At 41.8% G+C, this 23,317-nt stretch overlaps 1 long non-coding RNA gene across 7 annotated transcripts in view; it reads left to right on the forward strand.

Moving 5' to 3' along the window:
• LOC106029782 (uncharacterized) overlaps positions 1-23,056 on the forward strand; it is an 81,937-nt gene extending 58,881 nt beyond the window's left edge. For 6 of the 7 annotated variants that reach the window (XR_010830181.1, XR_010830180.1, XR_010830179.1 and 3 more), the window contains 7 exons: positions 7,261-7,374; positions 8,729-8,833; positions 10,361-10,589; positions 10,750-11,543; positions 13,069-13,244; positions 14,635-14,781; positions 22,888-23,056. This is a non-coding gene — a long non-coding RNA (uncharacterized lncRNA). The remainder of the gene's footprint in view (positions 1-7,260; positions 7,375-8,728; positions 8,834-10,360; positions 10,590-10,749; positions 11,544-13,068; positions 13,245-14,634; positions 14,782-22,887) is intronic. The other variant, XR_010830183.1, reaches the window with a different exon arrangement.
• The last annotated feature ends 261 nt before the right edge of the window (positions 23,057-23,317 follow it).

The raw sequence follows: 23,317 nt of genomic DNA on the forward strand, positions 1-23,317 counted from the left end.
CTGTCGATAAGTACGCTTGTTTTGCAAATTTGCAAAACAACCAGCACTCTTTTCCATACCAGAAGCCCTTGATAAGGCAAGAATAATGGTGCAAACTATTTACAGTTTCCTTCTGTCCTCCCTGTAATCCCAGGAAAGATAAATATAGAAGGGCTGAGATGTAGTATTGATGAGCAAATGTGGAACAGGCCTCACTCCAAACATCATTAGATCAACTGGTGAATTAAGATGGAGATGGAGCTAATTGAAATCCTGCTTGGGGGGGGCTGCTGGGTCCCTTGCAGGCTTGTAGAGAGGCCGGTAATGATGCAGTCTGAGACTGTGGGAAGTTTAAGGTGATATGAAGCTTGATCCAAAGCTCAGTGAAGCTGAAGAAAATCTCCCATGGTGCATGAATATTGCACGTGTTATGGGACTTTCTCGTTTTGAAGCACAATTATCTCAAATGCAGAGACACAAGAATTCCACTAAACCTCAGCCTTGTTCTGCATGAGGGTTACATAGGAGAAGAGGTAGGAAGGAGGTGCTTTTCCTCTCAAGGTGAATGTGATGACAAAGTTGATTTCTGGATTATTCCCCAGAGTCATATCCAAGGGGACAGAGAAGCCAGAAGGCTTCTACATTGAGTACCGAGACATGTAGAAGATAGGGTGCCATTATGCCGGACTTGTGAAAAGCAAGAATAGAAGAATAGAGGAAGAACAGAGGGAGACAGGTATGCCCCTTTGCCTCACCCTTACCACACCTGCTCATGAGAAACGAGCCATCACAGGCAGTCAGCAACCGCACGTCTGTCTTGGATGCAACTTGTTCCCTCTCTTCTGGAACAAGCTGTGAGCACAAAGTATTGCACTGTAAATTAAACCTTTAATCAAGGTCTAGCTTCACAACTACACATGTTAAGGCCCTGTAATAATAGTTTACAAACAGGAATCGTGTGTTTTGCTTTGTGGTTATAATAATCAGTAGTATTTGGGAACAGTTCTACCATCACAGAAACTCATTGCTGCAGCCTGAAAAATCCTTGTTTTTCTGATATTAATCAAAGAAGGACTGCTAAGCATGTATATGATTGCTGGGCAAAAGATATGGCCGTAGTCCATTGAACAATAGGCAAAGTAGGTACATGGAAATCCAAAAGTAATAGTACAGCACTTTGGGAATATTGTTGTATGTGACACGAGTGGGGACAAAATGTTAGTGCAAAATGTGTAAATAATACTGTGAGCAACACTAGGGTATAAGCGTCTGTATTTACAACACTCCTTACAATTACTAATGCCGTACTCAGCAATTCTGTATTAAAATTGGTATTTGTTATTTAACACATTGCTGGGACTGATTTATGATTTGATTCCAACTCTTAAATGAATTGCAATTATTCTGGCAGTTATTAATTGTGTAAATTGATGTGCTGCAGTTTATCTCATAGTATCCAATCTGTTTTTTATGGCTGCTATTTTATTGCTCTGTGATTGCTCTAGGATTGGCTATGCTTGCCAATACTTAGCAGTTAAAAACATGTTTTAATATATTTGTTGGCTTAAATGTAAGGTTGGAGGTAGGGCTCGTTTCATTTATAATTTGGGGGTTTTTCCTCTTCATCTTCCTAAGTTTGTTCTATTACTTTCTAATCTGGTTGCTACAAGTCTGTGGTATATTGATCTGTTTCATACAAAAGAAATAATAATAATTTTCCCTGAATATGTCACAACAATTGGTGATGCATCTTCTGTTTAGGCAAGAAGAAAGAATCCAAGGAGAAACAGTGCTCCCCAGTGAGGGGGAGAAGTGCCACTGGGGCAACATCATAGCACTGCTATGAGCATCTCAGCCTAATGGGGTCGGTGGACAGGAAGACCTTGGCCTTTGCTAACACTCTGACTTCCTCCTTTGAATCTCTTTTTCCTGGAGGGATGCCTCCTCTGGGGAGGACAGCAGACAGAGCCAGAATCAATCTCAGGGATCAAGGAAAACATGGGAAAATGGGGTATTCCTAGTCTGTCTCCAGCAGCAGAGTGAGAAGAATGAGGCTAGCTGCCCAGCTCAAGGTCAGACACTCTCTAAGAGGACATTAGAGGGGTAATATCTGAAGGGGAAAAAGACCATTTTTAGCAAAGGGCATTAAACTGAACAGAATACATTTACACTGGCAATTAGAAAAACTTTCTAATTGTCAAAGCAATGGCAATCTACAACCAGTAAGAGTAGTGGGAGGAAGAAAACTACCTGGTTTTAAAGCTGAGCTGGAGCAGAAAATCCCAAATCATTCTGGACATTGTGCCCGTGATAGAGCATGGACTCAATAGCTTGTTCATATTGCTCTGTGAAGTTCACCCAGGTTGCCACAAGGCTGAGTGGCAATCTGTCTGTGTTTCTCAATGACAGGATCCTTACCAGTAACTTTGTGATGACTGGTGGATATTCTTTGAAGAAATCAGTGGGTGAGCCTACTGCATAGGGTCCTCCCAGAGCCGGCTCACCATGAGGCATGACAAGGTCCTGGCACTTTGAACAGTTTCCAGCTGTTCTCCTTGGTCTTGTGGTGACAATGTCCGACAGAAAGAATTACCCAGATCTTACCTTGCACAGATCTTGGGCCTTGCCGATGGGTTCTGGCATTTCCTGCTCAGGCTCAGACTGAACTAAGCCTGAGCTGAGGCTGAGAAAATCTGGCCATCAGGTTCTGGAGATCTTCATCTTCAATGCACCCTTGGAACACTGTATCAGGTGCTAGACACAGTCCGTGACCCCCAATCCTTTGTGAGCTTCTCAGTGGTTGGTTGTTGTGAGCTGATGCTTTGGGTCCTGCCGGTTTCCATGTACTTCCCAGTCTAATGTCTCTGAAGTTAGCATGTTCAGCAAAGCACATAAATGGCCTTGGACTTCAGTGAAGTATGAAAAACTTCAGTCTAGATTTCTGCAATGCTGCTCGAGTGTTGCTTTACCCCTGTGTCTCCACCCCAGTCATCAGCCAAAAATTACGTGGGAAACAGGATCCTGACATCAAGGTAGAGTGTCTGGTGATTCCTTTATTATTTGGGGTGTGCTAGGGCTTTGATCATGAAGCCTCATAGGTTTGAAATGCCAAGAAAGAAAGAGAACATGCTATGTTCAAAAGGTTGCAGAGTTTCCATAATATCTGCTCTCTGGAGCTGTGTGGAAATCCTGCTAAGCCACCCGAATGCTTTCCAGATCTTATGTTGCATGGAAACATCCTCAAGGCTGTAATGCAGGATTTGGCTTATGGCCAAAATTATTTCCAATAATAATAAGCTGATTGATTACTGCCATCAAGAAATGGCAAAGAAAAATATATTTCAACTATTTAAGTAATGAAAGGAAAGAAAATGAATTAGCCTTTCCGTTCAGGGATCAAAATATGGGTTAGGACAGTCCTGAAAACTCAAGTGTGGAAAATTCTAGGTTCAGACACTGAAAATATATTTAAAAAATCTGAAGTCACTGTGCAAAATTTGATAGGGAAAGTGGACGTAATCTTGGTGGCTCAGAAACATGGAACATGCCTGTGACATAGCGATTGGCAGCAGCACTTTAGGTATTATTTACCTCACACCGTTCTGAGGTCTGCACTAGGCCTTAACATGTCCTGTGTGACACTTTGGTCTCAGAGTAGATTACTGCAGTAGTTTTTTTGCCTCAGGACACACAAACTTCAACCTACTAACTCTGTCATAGAAAGATTTTCCTGATATATATGAATTCCTCACTGCACACATCAAAAACTGGTCGTGACTGGAGTGTCAATAAGCAGAACGTGAGAATGTTCTGTCATTTTGATAGTGCTGGGCATGCTTTTGTTTCCCTGAATATATGCTTTTTATAATGGGATGAAATGGGTAGGACTCTTGTGCTATGCTGAAAGACAAGAAAGCACGAGAATATTTGTACCTTGTTGATCTAACGTGGTGCAGAATAGCTTTTCAGTCTCAAATAGGCTCACGCTCTTTGCCTTGAGCTAAGGCAGCCTCATGAAAGGAACACTGGCATCACAGAAATGACTCCCACCAGCATGAGCTGCCTAGGAAACACAGGCTGAGGAACAGTTTACAGAAAGAGCAAGAGACAAAAAAGGGAATTTGAAATGTCTGGAGGAAAGAATATCAAGAGGAAAACATGCCCTCTTCTGCTGAAGTCTTAATCAAGTTTGGCCTGAACTTTCTGGCTTGAGGAACTTTGGATCCTGTTACCCAAATGCCTAGTCACGTGTGTTTGTTCCAGGAAAGCTTGTCCAGTTGTAGGGCACTGTCCTGTCCACTGCTGATTGCCTGCCTTGATTAAAAAAAAGTGAAAGCTCTGTTTCATGGGTGAACTTAAATACTTCTGTGATCAAGGTGGTGAAGTGAGAGTGGCTACAACGAGGGAAGACTGCAAATCATGAAGAAGGATGGTAGCAAGGATGAACTTGGTCATCCTGACTTATTTTTTTGGGGGATGGAGTAGTTTGTCTGAGAATGGAGAATGTGAGGGTATTTGGAGGGGAAATGGGCAGTAAGAGGAACGAGCCCATACATAAAGATGGAGCCAGATTCTTCTGAGAGGAGCACAGTGACAGGACAAGAGGCAGCAAGCACAGGTCACAATGATAAAAACTCTCATTAGTTATTAGGATTTTTTTTCTCACTCTGAGGGTAGTGCAGCACTGGAACAGTTGCCTAGAGAGTTTGTAGGTTCTTTAACCTTGGAGAGCCCCAAATCTTGACTGGATGAAGCCCTGAATAAATGTGACCTAAGCAGGCAAGTGGTTGTCCCCCGATAACCTACAGAGGTCCCTTCCAGCATGGATTATTCTGTGATTCTGAGCCAGATCCTGCAGCTGGTGATGGAAGGACCATGGCTATCGTGCTTGATAGGACATGTGCTTGGATGGGGCAGTGCGACTCTCTGACTAATGACTGGAGTCACTGAAGAATTCAGTGCATTTCATGACTGTATGTTAAATTTTACATGGAGTCTGAAAACTACAAACTGGTTGACTCTTCAAGGCAAGAAATAATTTGCTTACTCATATCACTAATAAATGCTGGTATATTTATCCTGCCCAGCACTGGTACCTGATCCCTTTGACACTTTCATGATGCTTTGGACCAGGGTGGGAGATTAGTTCCTTTGAAAACTACTTTTCCACACAAGCTCTGACCCAAACTTTCAAATCTCCAGTTCCCTAGCTGAACCTTGGCGTGCAAGGGAAAACTTCAAGCAGATGGCAGCCGGGTGGATCAAAGCGACTGCTCTGGGCTACAGCCTGCTTTTGAGGGATGAGCTGGGGACAACGTTGTCTGTTGGTTCTTCATTGCAATGCTAGGCTCTAGGCTGTAGTGGATGTTTACATCAGTATTCTCTGCTGGAGTGCAAAATGTAAGGGTCATCTCTGGTATTTCATCAGCTTTATGTGGGAACATAGTCACTGATGCCCACTGTTCATACTATGTTGTGACTGGGACTGGTGTGTTACACAGCGTTTCAAAGTTGAGAGTAGCAGCTTCGAGTGTTAAGCTTAGTTGTAGAGGTGTTTTGTTAGCCATATAATGCACATATAACAGCTTTCTATAACTAAAGAATAAGAAGTAGATGTCTCACTAGCTAGTTGGGTAAGTGCCACTAGCAGTGGGGCAGACGTACTTTAATTTGGACAAAAGTCCGTATCTCAGTTGTATTCTAAATACAGCATTTCATGAGGTTATATTTGTCCTTTGCATCTCCATAGAATAGAAAGAGGCTTGGAGGTAGTAACAACAGCACCTCAGATTGCTGCAGCAGCTGCTTGTATGTTTGTGCCCCCAAAACACTTTTTTTTTGGTCTTGGCATGGACAAGTGCATGTGTGTGCAGTGCTTGCAGACTGTTTGATTACCCCTGTTGTGCACAGCCTGGCAGAGACATGGTGTTTCCTACACGAACTGCCATCTCTCCCAGCGTGCGAGTGAAAGGCTAAACATTAAGCAGAGACTAACGAGATTCCAGTTCTGCAGCACATTTTATTTTTCAGCAGTTTGTGTTCTGCCATATACCCAACACTGTCTCCTAAGGGAAGAAGCAACATAATTAACATGGGATAGATTTGCTTCAATGTACTCTGTTTCTTTCCATTACTGTATTCGTCAGAGGAACTATTTAGAGAGAAGGCTTTTCATAGCATTATGTTTGATCCAAGTTTGTTTTTTGTTGATTTTTTTTTAAGGAAGTGCTATTTCAGAGGATATATTTTCAGAAGCTATTGGATTTCAGCCATTTTGGATATATGGTGAGACAGGAAGAGACCAGGCAGAGGCCACCAACAGCTGGGGGTCAGCACAGCACCTGTGTGAAAGGTAGTCAGGGTGCTACGGGAGGCAAGGGCATCCTGCACATCCTGAACATCTATCTCAAGGCTTGTCTTTTTAATGCCAGCAATTTAATTTCTTCCTCTTCCAAAAAAAAATTGATTTGAAGCCCTACCTTTCAGCTGGTTTTCAATAAGCATATTAATTCTTTGAGAATTAATTCAATTTTTCAAGTTACTATTTAGTGTAATTAATTTTTCTCCTCATCAAACATGCTTTCCCAGATGATGGGGAGGTTCTCCTCTGGAAGAAGAAGATTCTTCTCTGACACAAAAAAGGTTTTAAATCAAGATTTCCAAAGTGCATGGTGATTTAGGGGTCCTCAATATTTCAAGCAATAAGTTTGAAACATTATAAAGTGACAGAAAATGCTGTGTACCTGTCCTCTGTTCCCTGATGCTATTTATTCGAGGTATCCTAAATTGGCATACAAGATCACTCATTTTTGGCCCAAATCTTATTTCAGACATTCAAAAACCTTGTTCACAAACTTCTACTTCTGCCCCAGATCAGAAGGTTGTCAAGATGCCAAGTATGAGGTTTAAAACAAACAAATAAATAAATACTTGGATCTTTCAAATTGCTTCCTGCTTTCCGAACTTTCATGGTTCATGTTTTCGAGCATAATCATGTGGAAATCTAATCGTTCCTGTATTTTGGAGAGCAAAGACTTCTTGCCTGCCTCCCTACTGAACTAAGCCACTAGGATAAGGAGGTAAAACGCTGCACCGCTGAGGGAGCTTTCCCAAGTGGGATATATCTACACTAATTCAGCCCAGGCCTGAGCACAGAGCCTGGGTCCTGTGCTCACCTTGACTCTCTACATCCAAACTAACACCAACAAGCCACTGTACAGGCAAGTCTGCAGATCTTCCTCTGTACTTGTCTAATCTTCTCCTTTCTACCTTTCCGCACAGCATCTCTGATAGTCACACGTGTGGTACTGTTCTGCCTAACTGCTGCTGTTTGCCAAACCATTCTGCAGGCTCCATCGGCTGCCTCGGTGTCCTGTTGTAAGGGAACTGGGGGAGGTAAGTGCCACGCTTCACATGTAAGGTACAAATCATGTTATTTGTGTGATCTCCTGGTTTATATATTCCATATATTTCCTTATTTTAGTTTTACTACTTACTCTTGCTATAAACCAAGGGTGTTAGTGCATACTTCCTCTCTTCCTAGACCTGAACACCCAAAGGCGCAGCGAGTTTTTACCAAGCATTTCTTAAAGAACAACTCAGTATGAGAAACCCTCTCACAAAACCCACACAAATCCCTGTAATCAGCCCTGCCAATTCACTGCAGACTGCAAACAGCTATAGACAGGATTCCAAACAGTTAATTTCAAATAGCTCATTTTCTCTCATCTCTGCACAAATTCCTGTCATGTTGCATTACATGTAAACAACTCAGAAACTTAATGACATGCCTTTCAGTCAAAAACTGGTATGGCTTTTCAGTCTGAGCAGATTAATTGCAGTTTGTAACAATATAGACTGATGCAGTCTGATTAGGGTTCCTATTGCTCTTTGAGATAAAATATTTTATGTGAATGTAAAGCCAAGATTTCTGCTGGCATGACTTTATTGACTTCTGTGGGAAAATAAAGTACCCATGTAAAATCCATAATACGTTATTGTTTGTGAGCTGTTACAGTAAAGAAATTTTATAAGCTTCTGTAAATTAGATGTCAGATCAGATTCCAATCCCTGTGGAAATGGTGCTGTCAATGAAGTTAGGCAACAGGAATATTTTACCATGGAAGAGACACTTTTGAATGAATCTTTTAGCATTTGATGGCTTTGGAGGTGTTTTGTACTTCCGTTTTTCACTGCCCCTGTCTTCTTCCTGAATGTTACTCTTAAAACTGATAGTCTCTTAAGTTTCATTCCTCTGCACTTCTAGTGTTGTTCTATTCTTGCTACAGACATTGCTTGTGTTTTGTAGCAATCCTGTAGACCCAAGCTTAGGAGCTATGCAACACAAATCCCACTATTTGCCAATAGGATTAACGTGAGGAACTCCACAAAGCTTCTTTGAATACATTCCTCACTGACCGATATGTCTCTCAAAGCTTTAGGATGAGATTTTCCTCTTCCTTTTTTTGTCTCCTATTCCCTTTTTCTTTCCTCTCTTTCCTTTCCTCTGTAGCTTTTTAAGGGAAAACATAGCAGAAAAGAAATTAAAGTGGATAAATACGCATAGTTTGCTTGTGGTTGGGTGGCTGGGGTTTTTTGGGGGGGGAGGGGAGGAGTGGGAAATCTCTCTGAGGAGACATACTAATGGGTAGCTTCTTGGCTCAGTCTCTCCCTCTGAAATGTTTTTGTTTTGTTTGTCTTTTGTTCTGTTAAAAAAAAATATATCTTAAGTTGCTGTTTGTTTTTCCAGTTTGAAGAATGCCATGACTAGGGGTGATCACTGCTCAGAGAGGTCAGAAGTATTTTGCGATGTTTTGAATCCCATACGACTGTACCAGGGGGCTGAAGTTTTTTGGTGAGTATGTGGGCTTGCCGATGTAATTCCACCCTGTCCATGCTGCTGGACTAAAAATGAAGGTCACAAATATTCTACAAAAACTGTCAGCATCTGGTTGTTTTGCCCCCTGTTATCAGGATTCCAACAGAATTTCACTTTACAGGGCTAGCACATTTTATAGAACAGAAGACATTTTAAATATAATATTTGCAATATTACATTTCAGTATTAAAATACTGCCTGACAACAGGGACCAAAGCAAAAGTACTAGATAGAAAAGTACAAGCTGCTGCACTCTGAACTAAAGCTGTGCATATTGGCACGGGAAAGCATGTGCTTCACATCACCAGTGGGACGTTTTACATATAGGTCACATTAAACCAGTCTGCAGAATTTGAGATGTTTAAATCAGCATTGTAAAATCCTGAAACTGTAAAAATTAGGGGAAAAAAATTACATTATTAAAATATTGAATCGTCAGTTTATTATCTTTAGAAATCCTTTCCTATATAAGTAGATTCTTTATTCCTGTCCATTTCTATAAGATATCCTGTTTATTTTAAATACTCTGAGTGGGTAGAGGTTTTATTTTTTGGTGTGAAGGGTTTTGAAAGAAGCTGTTTCCACACTGCACATAATAGTGTGGTTGGAAGGACAATTACTGCAAATTCTTCCATTTCTGGGTGTGAAGATCCCCAAAGGCAGCATGAACTCCCCATGTGATTTGTCACTTGAAGGTTGGGTTGTTTTTTTGTTTTTGATTTTTCCAGCCTATCTGCTGTAAATCATCACTCCTTAGGCAACTACATTGAGCTTCTATCTCAGATTGCATGCTTGCACATAGCTTTTCTTACTATGAACAACTTCAGATGAATTATTACTTAATTGTTCAATAATTTTATGCAATTGTAGGACCAATTAATTTCTCTTTGGGTGACTTTAATTACTTTGAGTGATGAATATTGAGGCATGGTACAATATGTTCCTCCCATGAGAATGTTCAGCTGTTCTGAAGTCAGAGGCTGTTAGGAATATAACAAAGCATCTGACAGAATCAGGTTTTCATAAAAATTAAAAAAAAAAACAAAAAACACACACACAAAAAAAAGACATCCAAAAAACACCCCTCATAAAGACTTTTTAAAGGGAAACACCAATGTCAGTTGAATATTACTGATCAGTTGGGCAGATGGATAAAGTCAATACTTTTACAACTGTGGTAGGCAGATCATGAGGGAACTGGTACTACTGGAAGAAAATGTGACTTTATTTTCCCTAACTAACTGAGCTTTCCCAAAGCAATGTGGGTTAACAGTTCATGAGGTAACTGCACGTGCAAAAAAAAGATAGATAGCCTAAATAAGAAAATAACGGAAATCAACACTAAGGAGGGTTTTTAAAGCAACTGTGGTCTTTCTCAAACTTGCCAGTTAAGAACTCTTCCCTGTAGTATAAGCCAGATTCAACTAGAACATTTATTTTTTGCGATCGGTAGTTGTAAGTACCAGTAACTCTGAAAAAAAGAGGTTGTATTTTCTTCTTCAGATTCTGTTTTGTCTACTGAATGGGAAGTGGATCATTAGCAGAGCACAGGGACCTCCACCTCTGGCCTACCCATCGCTTCCAACAGGAGTTGCCAAAAGCTGCGGTCACCTAACCACCAAATATAGTCCTATATGAAGTACCCATGAGTGCATGTCTGCACTGTGAAATCCCCAAGAGTGGGCAGCACTCAGGGCTGTCATCATCAATCAGTCCTTTAGGACTTCTTCAGGTGAGTACTTCAGACACAGTGAGGACAGACATGGATTGCTATTCCGATAAATATGAGAAGGGTCTATTTGGAACAGTTGGTTTTATACCCTCAAGGCAGAAGGTAAAGAAAGAGAAGGGAAAAACCAGGAGTAAATAATTGTTTCTGTACTGATTCACAGGTCTGCTTACCATCAAATGTAGCATTGTGGTGGTGACATGGACTTGTTACAGCTAGAAGCAAGGAATGCAGAAAATAATGGATTTTGACCATAAAGCTTGAAATTCTCACAGGTTTAGTGTTTTGAGTAAGGCGATGATCCAAAGCCTATAAAGGCAGAAGAAAAACAGCCTTTGGCTTCAGTGGGCATTGCGTCAGGCCTTCACATGACTAGCTATCAGCAGACTTCATTCTGTGTAATTCTGTATGAAAGAAGTGTTAGTTCTCTGGCATACAGTCAGCCGAGGAGGAATAAGATGCTCCGTGTGTTTGCAACTTACCCTTCTGGCAAGCAGACATCCTCAGCACTGAAAGCAACAGAGATGTTCCCTCACAGCCGGTGGAAAGGCACCTAGCTGTGCTTTGCAACTGTTCCTTCCCGCTAAGTCATCACAAGAGAGAGAATTAGCAGAGATTTCGTTGTTGCATACCCAAATCTGAATGCTGGGTTATATTTAAACAAGCACAGGAAAGAGTTGAGAGACTCCGTGACCCTGGTGAACTGAGGATCAGTTGTTCTAAACTGGAAGGCAAATGTCAGAAGATCAGATTACAAGTGTCTACCAGCATGTTTTCACTGTGCGGTGGGTCAGCTGGAGTTCAGGCCCTGCAAATACTGAGGAGGTGGTTCCAGAGCAGTTAGCACTTGAGCAATTGCTAGCACCGGTGGTCTGAACTTGGGCAGGATTTCATAACATGTCTGCAAGCCAAAAGCTTCCTCGACTGCTAATTTAATAAAGAAGAGTGAACCACTGGGTAAGTCCCTTGAAGAGAGACTAAATCAGGCTAATTTGTTATATAATCCCTTTTTAATGTGGAGAATTAAGGTGACAGCAAGATGACTGTGTTTAATACTCCAAATAATTACTGGCGATTATTGACATTAAAGATGGGAGAGAGCAAGTTAATTTCTGCTTGTTGTTTTCAACATGTGCCAAACTCTTACTTCACACCAGTGAGGAAAGGCTAGAAGTTGTGTGTTCCATATGCATGAAGTAACAGTTGGCACAAATCACTGAGGGGAGAAAAATAAAAACCAATAAAGCCCAGCAACCCAAACTGTCACTTGCTGACAATTTCTTGACTCTCACTGCTGAAAAAAAAAAATTAACATAAAGGCCTCATGCAGAGTATTCCACCTGAATAAACCCACACTTCTGGTCCTCTTTGAGGCAAATGTTTTGCTGAGAAGGCAACTATAGCTTCAGTTGTCCAACCTTCTCCTTTCCCCCTCTGGAAAGAGGTGTCACAGGCAGACCCAGAGTGGGATGGGAATGAAGCAGTGGAGGATGAGGACAGCGCCTGACTCAGGTTGAGGCTCTTGGGCATAAACTGTTCTTCTCCATTGCTAGGAACGGAGGTGCTGGGGTTCTTCACGGGTAGCAATGGCTCCCTGCTTGGGACAGCTACACTGGGGAGCTACACTGGGATCAGGGGAGTTTACATCCTCCCTGCACCAGCAGTGATGGATTTGTCTCAGAACAGCCGGAGGTAGCACAGCTTGCCTCTGCCTCTACACATCGTACCTCTTCATGTCGGCCTTTGGTCTATGAGTCCCAGAACCCCGAGAGCACTGCCAGGCCCTGATGTTGCTGTCCACTCACTGGGGCTCACCCACCCACCCAGGACCCCACCTCAGCCCTGGGGCCGTCAGCCCCTGCCCCAACAAGGCCGCAGCAGGGCTGGGATCCAGCTCCCCACAGCCTGGCCCAGCCTTGGCCCATCCCTGTCCCCGCGGCCTACCTGGTGCCCTGGCAGTGGCCATGGGCTACACGAGTTTTCTCATGTGTGTGCAGTTTGAGATGACGTCCTGCGCTGACACAACCTGATGACAGTCTAAGTCTGCCCTGTCACTTATGCAAGTAGGCAAGTAAATAAGCATATTTATTGAGAGTCAAAACGTGTATGGTATATGGGATGTAACATACAAAAGCATTACGTACTGTTCCTCTGTGGTTTCCTCCCCTCTCACCATCCTGTGATCTCCCTTTCTTGTCCTTCTCCTCTTTAAGTTGATATCTACTAGGAAGAGGAGCGGTGGATGAAATCACAGTATGGAAAGCAAGTGATGACACTGGGCAAATTCATATCAAGAGTTAATTTCAGAATGTTTCCTATCATTTTTTCCTATTTTGTTGATGACTAGAATAGTACTTGTAAGCCAAAGCTTACTCGTTCAAATCACACTCTCATTTTATTTTTAAAGAAAGAAACTGTTTTTGCATTTTGACATGTTTCTTGTTTTCAGACTGTGTTGATTTTTCTGTGTGGTTCACTCTAGGCTTCGTACAACTGACAGCTTATTATCTCGCCTTATGAAAATCATGCCTGACTTCTGGGAGCTGTCTATCAAAAGGAGAGAATACACTGAGAAGCTGGTACTTTCTGTCTAATTATCTGGGTTGATCGTTGTTCAATGAACCTATTAACCACTTGAAGTGACTTGCATTTTCACAGGTACAGTACTGCATGATCTTTCTCTGCACTATTGAAATGGCAAATGTGACCCCTGTGAAGTGTTCCAGTCTAGCTTCTCTTGGACTGCTAGTTCCTAAATGCAGCTGGCTTCACTCATTTTGGACAGTAAACCCCATCCTGTGCCTTCAGAATACTGACTGTAGGTGAATGTTCTCCCCCTCCTTATCTCCTGTCCTTGGACAACTGCCTCAGTTCAAGGTTTATGCCTTTCAGTGAAGCACTTAAGCACGCACTTAGCTCTAATCAGTTCGTTCCTGTCATTTCATTGAATAGGGATGGATTTAAGTGCCTACTTGTAGTCTGTGGCTTCCCAGGACCTCAACGGTTTCTTGGACAGTGGCTGGATAAGACAAAAGGAACCATCCATGACAGTCCTGCGCCTGGTTGAATGGTGTATTTTTGGATAGTGATGAGCAACACTGTTCAAACCTTTCATGATACTTCAGAGTAGAGAGGGACAGAGCCCTGGGCCCAGATGCTCACTGGGGAAGGAGGAAGGGTGCTCCCCAGAAACCTACATGTGACCTATAAGTAACGGGGAGAGGGAAAGATTTCCTCCCTTTCTCTCTTTGTGGCACCTCACTCTGCTGGGGTAGGACACCAGGGACACCAGCAGCACAGCAAGGAGTGGTACCTTTGTGCTGTGGTCATAAAATCTCACTTCTCCAGCACAGATCTGGTGGAGTCAGCTGTGCCCTATCCCTTCCAAATCCTTTACCACCATCACAGTCACCCACACAAATCTGTTCCCTGCTGTGCCTCCTCCCAGGATCAGCTCACCCTTAAAAGTCAAGAATATGTATGTTTAAGAACAGTTCAGGAAATGAAAAGAGAGAGGAAAAACATCATTCATGCTGCTTAAATTCTGACTGAAGTCTGAGCACTTTGTCCATACTGGGATTATGATCTAATAAATAACTGATCACAAGAATAAGAGAAAATAGGCCATATTCATCTGAATGGTAGAAATCGTCTTTGAAAGTGGTGCCAAAAGGAAACAGGACGTGTCAAAGTGTGGCCAGTTACAGACTCCAGTTTTTCATATGAGTTGCAAAACAGATGAGTTTAGAAGTTGTACCTGTTCTGAGAGGAGAGGTTGTTGGGTAGGTAACATGTAGAAATCTATCTCCAGTTGAGACTTTTCACAGAGTTTTTGGCTGGCATTTGGAAGTATCCTTGGAAGCCTTACAATCATCTCATTTTGCTTGAATCGGCGTGCATTATCTTTTGTATCTATGGCAATGAAAAAGCTGTTTGGCTTAGGACTAGCTGCCACTGGCTTCCCTAGTATTAGGAAAGCCAAGTTAATAAATGACCTTGACTAGATGTCAAACCTCACATTTGCCCCCTCTGTGCCTCTATTCCGCAGGGGATTAAAGCCAGCCAGTTTCCAGCCCAGGAACCTGCCAGGGAGAGGATGGTCTACTGCATCCACCAGACCTTGGCAGAGCTGTAACCAGCTTTATTAAAAGATTTGTTTTGAACATATGATACAGGATACTCTCAGTTATATCAGGTAAAAATATAACATTAGTGTCTGGCTCTGTTCCCATCTTCCTGTGTTGCTGCAGCAATAAATGGTGTTAGAAAATTGTGCTCACTGATAGTGTGGAGAAGTCTTTCTGCAAAGAAGTCACCTGGCTTGGGCAGCCCTGTATCGCTACTCTGCTCCCTGTGCTGCCAGCACAGCAGGGCACCCTTGGGAGTGGAGTTGCCCCAAAAGTGTGGGCTGCCAGTGTGGTCCTGGTAGGTCTCAGTGGCTTTGCTCCGTGGAGGAGCCCTGTGACTGTGCTATCTTGTGCTGGCAGCCACGGATAAGCTGTGGTTGTGTTCCTGTGCCGCCCTGATTATAAGAAGTGTGACTGTCAGGGATGTCAGGGCAAAACTGGGCTCCTTTGTTGACACAGGGCTTTTAAGTTGCCTCTGTAACAACAGGCAAGTGAAACTGGGGAGGAGGGATGCAAGTCGGTCACTTTGGGAATCCATCTTTCTGACTGTGGATGGTGTCCTTTGTAGTGCTGCTTTGGAAAGCTATGTTGAGCAGACTCCTGACTCTTTAAAGATCCAGTGGACTTTGAGACAAAAAAACCTCCACATCATATGTCATTCTGGGAACGTACTTGCTGTGAATGAATACAAAGACCTATTCATCACTCCTAGTGCTCACATAACTGACAGATTAAATCACTCTCTGGCTGTGAAGATGACAGTGGCCCAATAGCTAAGGCTGTCTAACAGTTTCCATTAGAAGGCCTCATTTCTGATTGTTTATAATTTTGCCAGGCTTCAACTCAGTGAGCTGAAATTTCCCTTGCCATATGTCACCACAAACTGAATTTTTGTGTGTGGAAGGGCCTATATGAATATTCATGGCATTTCCAAGCTCATGTATCAGTGAAAAAGTCACTTAAACACAAATTTTCAGAGAATAACTGTACCTTTGTCCTTTCTTGAGAGAGCAGGAAAAGCATCTGGAGTTAGATGGTATGGGGTTGGGTATGTATGACTGCTTATAGCTCTCCTTAGTTTACCCTTTATCTTCTCCACTGTTGTCCATTTGTTGTACTCCTGACCAACATTCCCTGTCAGATGGTATCAGGACCAGGTTTTCAGATCTCCATGCTGGTCTGAGCACCAGTCTAAAGTTGCTAACTCGAGATGAGTGAGTTTGGCAGCTTTTAGGAAGACTTTCCTCTGGTCCATTGAAATCATTTCTCCCTCTGCAAGATCAAGAGGTGCTTGTGTTGGGAAGCTGTTTGGTAACCAGCAACGAGTGGCATTGGTGCAGGTCAGGAGTGGCATGGGCTTTAGTGGACACAAAGTAATTTTGAGGATGATGTGCTGTTTCTGGGAGTAGTATCCACAGAAGGCAGCTCAGCTGCACACTGGAGGAAATGTCCTGTCCGATCTGCAGCCTGCATAACCCTCTCCCTTTTCCTACGGATATTTTTATTAGAGGGAGCTTTAAAAGGAAAAGACCTCCAACTGCCACAGGAGTCTGAGAAGGCTTGCGTTAAACTCCCTAGAGGAGTTTTCCCTTAACCATCGCGCAAGCAGAAAATTTCCAGATCTCAGTAAAAACTGTGTGCATGTGCTGTTTTCCCAAACTGGGTATCAACGTGAATTGTAGCTGCTACTGGCTAGGAACAATCTAGAGACAGATTTTACAAGCACCCAGGATGTTCTCATTTAACTAGTCATGCTAGAGGGCCTTCAGATGATTTAGAGCTTGCTTAGACATACCTAAATCACCATTAAACTAGCTAGCTTGGGTTCAGTGAGTAACATTATTCCAGGAACACAGTGTTCAGAATGCCCTGCAAAATATATCTGTTTACTGTACTCAGCTTTTATAGTGGGTTTTGCAGTTGTGCTGTGTTCTGCAATGGTATTGGTGTGATGTTTGCAGTACCTGATCAGGCTAATTCAAAGCTAGTTGAGTATGTCAATGCTGTGCTGCAGTTTTAATAAGGACTGTGGTAGAGACACATCTGCAGTCAGAAATGGTCATAATTCTGCACTGCCAACATGGTGTAATACTCTGCAGAAATCCTCAAGCCAGACCTTAGGAAATTAATCTGGATCCTATAAACATTTTAGTGGGAGGAAGCAAAAATATTTGTGTGACCTGCCAGGACTTTTCATCTCAGAGGTAGGACTTCATATGGGGGAAATAGTCTTTTCCCTTGTTGATAATAAAAGCCCTTTATTTTTTTGCTACAGTGGAAAGATCTTGCATTAGATAGATCACACCGAACAGCATTCAGTGAACTGCAGATGTCCTTAAGTTTCCATTGTAAACTTGATTTTATTCCGATTTCTCTCTCTGCCAAAATTAGCCCTATACACCTACAACTTCACAGGCATAATCTTATTCTGGGACAGATTTTTTGGAAGAGTTGAAGGAAACTGGTCAAGGTGTTTAAGAGATATGATGGATAAAAATGAGATCATCTGCTTGGAGATTTTCCTAAAGACTTTTTGGCTTGTCATATCCTGAAAATTCATTTGCCTAGATTCAAAAAAATATTTAAAATCTGTTGGTCTTGGCTAGAAATGGTGTCTTTGAGTAATTTTAGGCTGTCTGGTGACAGAATTATTTGGTTACTGAAAGTGGTTTCTGCCTCGGTGTATGTATATGTGTTATGTGTTCTTTGGAGATCTTTACTTCGCTAGTCAGTGCCAACATGTTCATAAATTTATGATGGCATATGTAAGGTTTCTAAACAACTCTGCATGTATCTTAAACATATGCATTCCTTCTCCTGGACCAGTCCTATACACATGTGCTGCTGTCTAAAATCCTCACCCGTGTGTTTCCTGACTCCCACTCCAATCCACACTGAGGCTGATAGCACGGTTTTACAGTCACTTTTGCAAAGTCCCTGAAAATATCTCCCCAAGGGACCGGCATTCAAATGTCATTCTACTCATCTCAATTCTCTTTCCTGGATCAAAAAATCATACCTGTCATGATTTGTGCCAATATGTCAGTCTCCAATGGCTGTGAGCCACAGATGATGACACTTAAGTCAATATTTTTTTGTGTGACTTATTTCTGTTTTATGACAAAATAAGTTCTGAGGCGTAATGTTGCTCTTCTTAAAGAGGATTTATTTCAAAATATGTGCTTTCGCTTTCTCAAAATTATGTAATTTCTAAAGGTGGTTCTTGAAGTGTGACCAAAACCAGAGGTAAACAGAACCATTAGACAATTTTGAAAGCCTCCCATTAGATAAGAAGCATGTGACATCTAGAAACAGTATAGTTGTGCTACACCACTGCATTCATGTTGTTCTCTGGGATCACAGCGGCATCCATATATATATCCTTTTATCCGTAATAATACTTTCTCCATATTATCCCATCAGCATCTGTTCTTTGCCACTATTTTAGACAATCTTTTGGGCTAGATGGACTTTTGCTTTAACTAACCGTGGATGTTCTTACACTATATTCCCAGCGTCAACAAAAATAGTTTACTATGTGCTGAAAACAGGGCTAGGAATTGACTTTGTCATTTTAAAACTCTAAATATTCTTTTTTTTTTTTTTTTTTTTTTTTTTTCTTTTTGAAGAAGCAGCCTTGATATCTTTGTGCTTTGGAGCTAGGACTTGAATCCTAAGTGAAACATTATCTGGAAGTCAGGGATAAGCTTTACCCTTCCATTTCTGGGTCAAACTGTTCGCTTCTAGCTCTTGGCAATCACACTTTGAATGTGCTCTGTAGAAACTTGGTAGGGCTTTGTACTTCACCTCTGTGGCAGTGGGTGTACTCTGACAGGACTGAGCAGGAGATTCCTGGTTGCAGACTGCTCTGGCACGCAGCACAGGAACTCAGTGCAGGAGGTCTGTCCTCCCTGGCAGTCCTCCGGGACAGAAGAACTGACTGAAGTTACACTTTTTAGCTGAAGACTATTAACCTTCTTTCTTTTCAAATGTCACTTCTTTAGGCAAAACCCAACCAACCAATGAAACAAACAAAAAATGGTTCTTGAAATTTTTTCTCGTGTTTTCTGGACTTCTGTCCATTTTTGTTGATATCCTCTGGCCTCCTGACAGCTAGTTCACATCTTTCTTGGAGTGCAGCATACAGAACAGAACACCGTGTTCTCGGTGAGTCTTGAACAGTGGGGATTAGACCACAAGGACTCTTTCAGTTGTTAAGACTCTTTGGACATCCCAGTGCAATGTCCGTGTTTTATGTAAAAACACGGCTTTGCTGTTCATGTTCAGCTTGTGTTCCACCATAGTCCCTACATTTGTTCTCTTGTGAATTGTTAACTGGATAGATGAGTATTTCTACTTAGGCATGACAAAACACCCATTTTAGATGACTTCTCTAAATGTATCAAATCATTTAAAAACCTGATTCTGTCATCCATAATATCTGCAGTCCTTCCTTGCTCCACCTGCAAGTTTAATAATCATACTTCTATTAAACTTCTCCACACATCCATCTTCTATGCCTTCAATGAAAACATCAGATAAAACTTGAGATGGGACTAAGCCCCACAGAATACCTTGCAAAACACATGTATTTTGATAGGTTTTGATTAAATTTTGTTGTGGATACAATCACCGTACCAGACTTCATCTCCTGCCCCTTCCTGCAGAAGTTTAATTTTGAACACAGTTCACTAGCCTGTTTATGAGGAAATAGTGCTAAAGGCCTTGCAAAAAATAAAATAAAATAAAATAAATAAATCAAAGCTATATGACACCTATGACCATTACTTCACCCTTCCTTTAAGACTCCTAGAATGAAGTTGATTAAGCCCAGACAATACGAAAACATCTAATTTAACTGGTTGCTTTCTGAGCAGGTTTCTCATATTTCAGGCTGAAATTTTACCACTTCATTCCTGGCACTCATTGCACTGTCTGCTTGCTGTTGACCTTTTCAGTAAAAAGGGAAATAAAATACATTAAACTCTTTGTCTTCCTTAAAATCCTCTGCTGATAGCATCCCCTGTCTTTGAGCTGTGGTCAAAACTAACTTTCCTTTTTTTCTTACAACCTTACTCGTGAAATTTCTATTTTGATATGTTTTGCTAGTTGCATCTTTTGTGCTTTGTCTTTACTGCCTGTGGAGACATGTACACACACACCTGTGAATGGTGTATTGTGCTGGGTTCTCAAACAGCCGACCTAGTTTCCACTTTACAGATTTATCTCCCTCATGCTTGCGGTCAATTAAAATGTTACGAATTGGCTGACTTGCACTGAATTTCATTACTTTCCTCCAAACTAGTAGAGCGTGCACTTGGTTTCTTATTAGCATTTCTTGAAGGAACTGACAGCTCTCCGTAATTTGTTTTTCCCCTAGATTTTCCTTGTATGAGACCTCCCTTACACACACTCTGAGTTTATTGATATCTGCCTTCTTGAAATCTAGTGCTGTCAGTCACTGAGTTGGATTAAGTGGCACAAATTGACACTGTGTTCACTGCAGTGCTGATTTCTTTTAAAAGATGTCATATTTGGCAGTATACCTTGAGTCATATGTTACACTGCCCCCTACCTAGCTGCAAAACTGCTGCTCTGCTGCGGAAGGTAGCGACAATTTTAATACATATTGGCTCTTAAGATTTAGTATGCAGTTCAAAATTTAGCATGAAGAACAGGAAGAAAAACGTAACTTAAATGTTCTGTACAGCATTAATAACTGCCCTTGTAATAAATCTCACTCAACACAGAGTTATCTGTGCTGATGAAACATTTACAACACAAATTCCTGGTGATGATATATAATGCAGACCAAGATATGCAATGATCCTCGCTCTAATTTGTTGACTAAAAACTTAGAACATTATGCGACTGTTTCATGGTGCGGTGGGCAGACAGTGACACTGTCATGGGGGAGACAAAGAGGAAAGCAGTGAACTTTATCTTAAGTGGAAGTAACTGATAGACCACATTGGAACTATGCCTTGAAACAACACAAGTTTTTACTAGCATCAAATGCAAAACCAGTAAGAATTCAGGTTCTACTAATACCCCATAACCTCCTTCAGTGTCGGTAGAAACCTCCATGGACCCTCTCATGGTCAGCTAGTGATGGTCAAGAAGTCAGGCCAGGCCCGGTGCTCACATTAGAAAGCCTTCTTGTTAAATATATATTTTTTAACTGACAATATTACAATGCGAGTTGCTTTACTGTCACCTCAAGTAGATTTGATTCCCTAAACAATGAAAATGAATTACCAGTAACCAGTCCTGGCTATGATCAATTTTTATGACAGTTGCGAAGTAACGAAAATGTGAGCATCATCCTGGCAGCATGCTGTTGGAAGGCAGAGGAGCAGGCCTTGCCTGTAGTCAGGGTAGCGGTTGCTATTATGGTGAAATCCACCTTCGAATCACTCCAAGTTAGGTGCTGTAGAGAACCAATGTGCGGTGTTGATACGCTATCTAGTGGCTGTATTGGTGATGACATGATTCCGGGATTACTGTTCTTGTGAATTGCTAGTATATATATGTATTATTCTGTGGTTCTATAGATAGATAGATCGATCGATCGATCCATAGGATGCCTTGGGTTGAAAGTGACCTTAAAGATCACCCAGTTCCAACCCCTCTGTCACGGGCAGGGACACCTCCCACCAGACCAGGTTGCACAAAGCCCCATCCAGCCTGGCCTTGAACACCTCCAGGTTTGGGGCATCCACAGCCTCTCTGGGCAGCCTGTGCCAGTGCCTCACCACCCTCTGAGTGAAGAATTTCCTCCTAACCTCTAATCTAAATCCTCTCTTTTAGTGTAAAACCATTCCTCCTTGTCCTGTCATTGTCTGCCTGAGCAAAAAGTTGCTCTCCATCTTTTTTATAAGCACTACATATTGAAAGGCCGCAATGAGGTCACCCCGGAGCCTTCTCTTCCCAGGCTGAACAGCCCCAGCTCCCTCAGCCTGTCTTCCTAGGAGAGGTGCTCCAGCCCCTTGATCAACTAATGACCCTCCTCTGGACCCTCTCTAGCAGACCCACGTCTTTCTTGTGCTGGAGGCCCCAGAGCTGGATGCAGCACTCCGGGTGGGGCCTCACAAGGGCAGAGCAGAGGGGGACCTTCCCTGCCTTCAACCTGCTGCCCACTCCTCTGTTGGTGCAGCCCAGGATGCAGTTGTCTTTCTGGGCTGCAACCGCACTGCTGGCTCATGTCAAGCCTTTCATCCACTAGAACTCCCAACAGCCCTTCTCTGCAGGGCTGCTCTGCTCTCACTGAGTTCTCCACCCAGTCTGTGCTCATGTCTGGGTTTAGATGAGATCAGGATTTGTAAATCTGTAACCACTTTGTAATGAATCCAAGACTTTCTGAGGTTGTGGATGACTAACCAAAAGAAGGTACTAAAGTTTGTATGAATTTGCAAACAAAACTGTTGCTGTAGGCATTTTTGTCTTTAATATTCTGACAGGTACTGGATAAGCAGTTAAGATTTTTCTCCTTTGTATTCAAGCCGTGGTTTCTAGGCGGACTAACAACCAACAGCTCAGCTTATGAGTGGTTCAAGAACCAGTTTAAGTATTCTCTTTACCTGCCAGATTAGGCAGTATTTTGTAAGGTCAAAGCAGACAATCTAGATACTTAATCTAAACTACAAATATAGTATGCAGTAATGCAAAGCCAGATGTGTTCTCCAGTGGGGAAAACTAATTCTAGTTCCCTGAGATCGCAGACTAGGAAGAGGTGAAGATTATGCACAGGCTTCTCCTGGTTTTCTGTTTCTGACAGGGACATTGTTGACCTCCAGCAAATCATACACCCCTCTTGCTTTATTATCTGTTACCGAGATGTGAAGGGGAGATAGTACTGCTCTTTAAAAGCTTAATCAGCTTTTTAGTTGGTGAGCACTTCTGTTGTAAAGGCCTTACTTTCTATATCGTATATACATACACATATGAAAGGGAATATACTACCTGTATATATGACTTGTACAAGTATATTTCAGGTAATGCACAAGCTACAACAACTAGCACACAAATTCTTTTTATTTTTTTAAGAACTCTGACTCACCATCTGCCTCAGCAATTTTGCACTTTTCTACTTACTAACTGAGAAATCTCCCTAGACAGCTGTTAAACCATTTATCTTCAAGTGCACTTAATTAAAATATGTGTATTTGTTTTAGGAGGCTGAGTAAAGACATCATGTTGCAGGTTTCAGCTTGGATAGCATCTTTAGAACTGTTCCGTCTTTCTAGGAAAGCAGGAATATTGTTCTTTCTTCAGACATCATGAAGAAAAGTGCTAATTTTGTTCTCTATTTTTGGTAAGTAATTTTTCAATTTAATATATGCTTCTGACACCTTAAAAATAAATTTGTTTAGTAAAAAATGTTGTTCACATTACCTACATTTATCATAATTATTTCTGATATAAAGCTTCCATTGTGTATGTAATTTGCCACGTAAGATTGCTGTTAATAAATGTGAAATATGTATATAAATTACATTATTAATGTAAGTATGTGCCACACAGGCAGTTGCTGTACTAAGCTTAAGGATTTATAGCTCCATCTAAGACCACTGTACTTGATAAGGAAATAGTGATTTTTAAGAG

Source organism: Anser cygnoides, chromosome 3 (assembly GCF_040182565.1).
Source record: "Anser cygnoides isolate HZ-2024a breed goose chromosome 3, Taihu_goose_T2T_genome, whole genome shotgun sequence".
Lineage (NCBI taxonomy): Eukaryota > Metazoa > Chordata > Aves > Anseriformes > Anatidae > Anser > Anser cygnoides.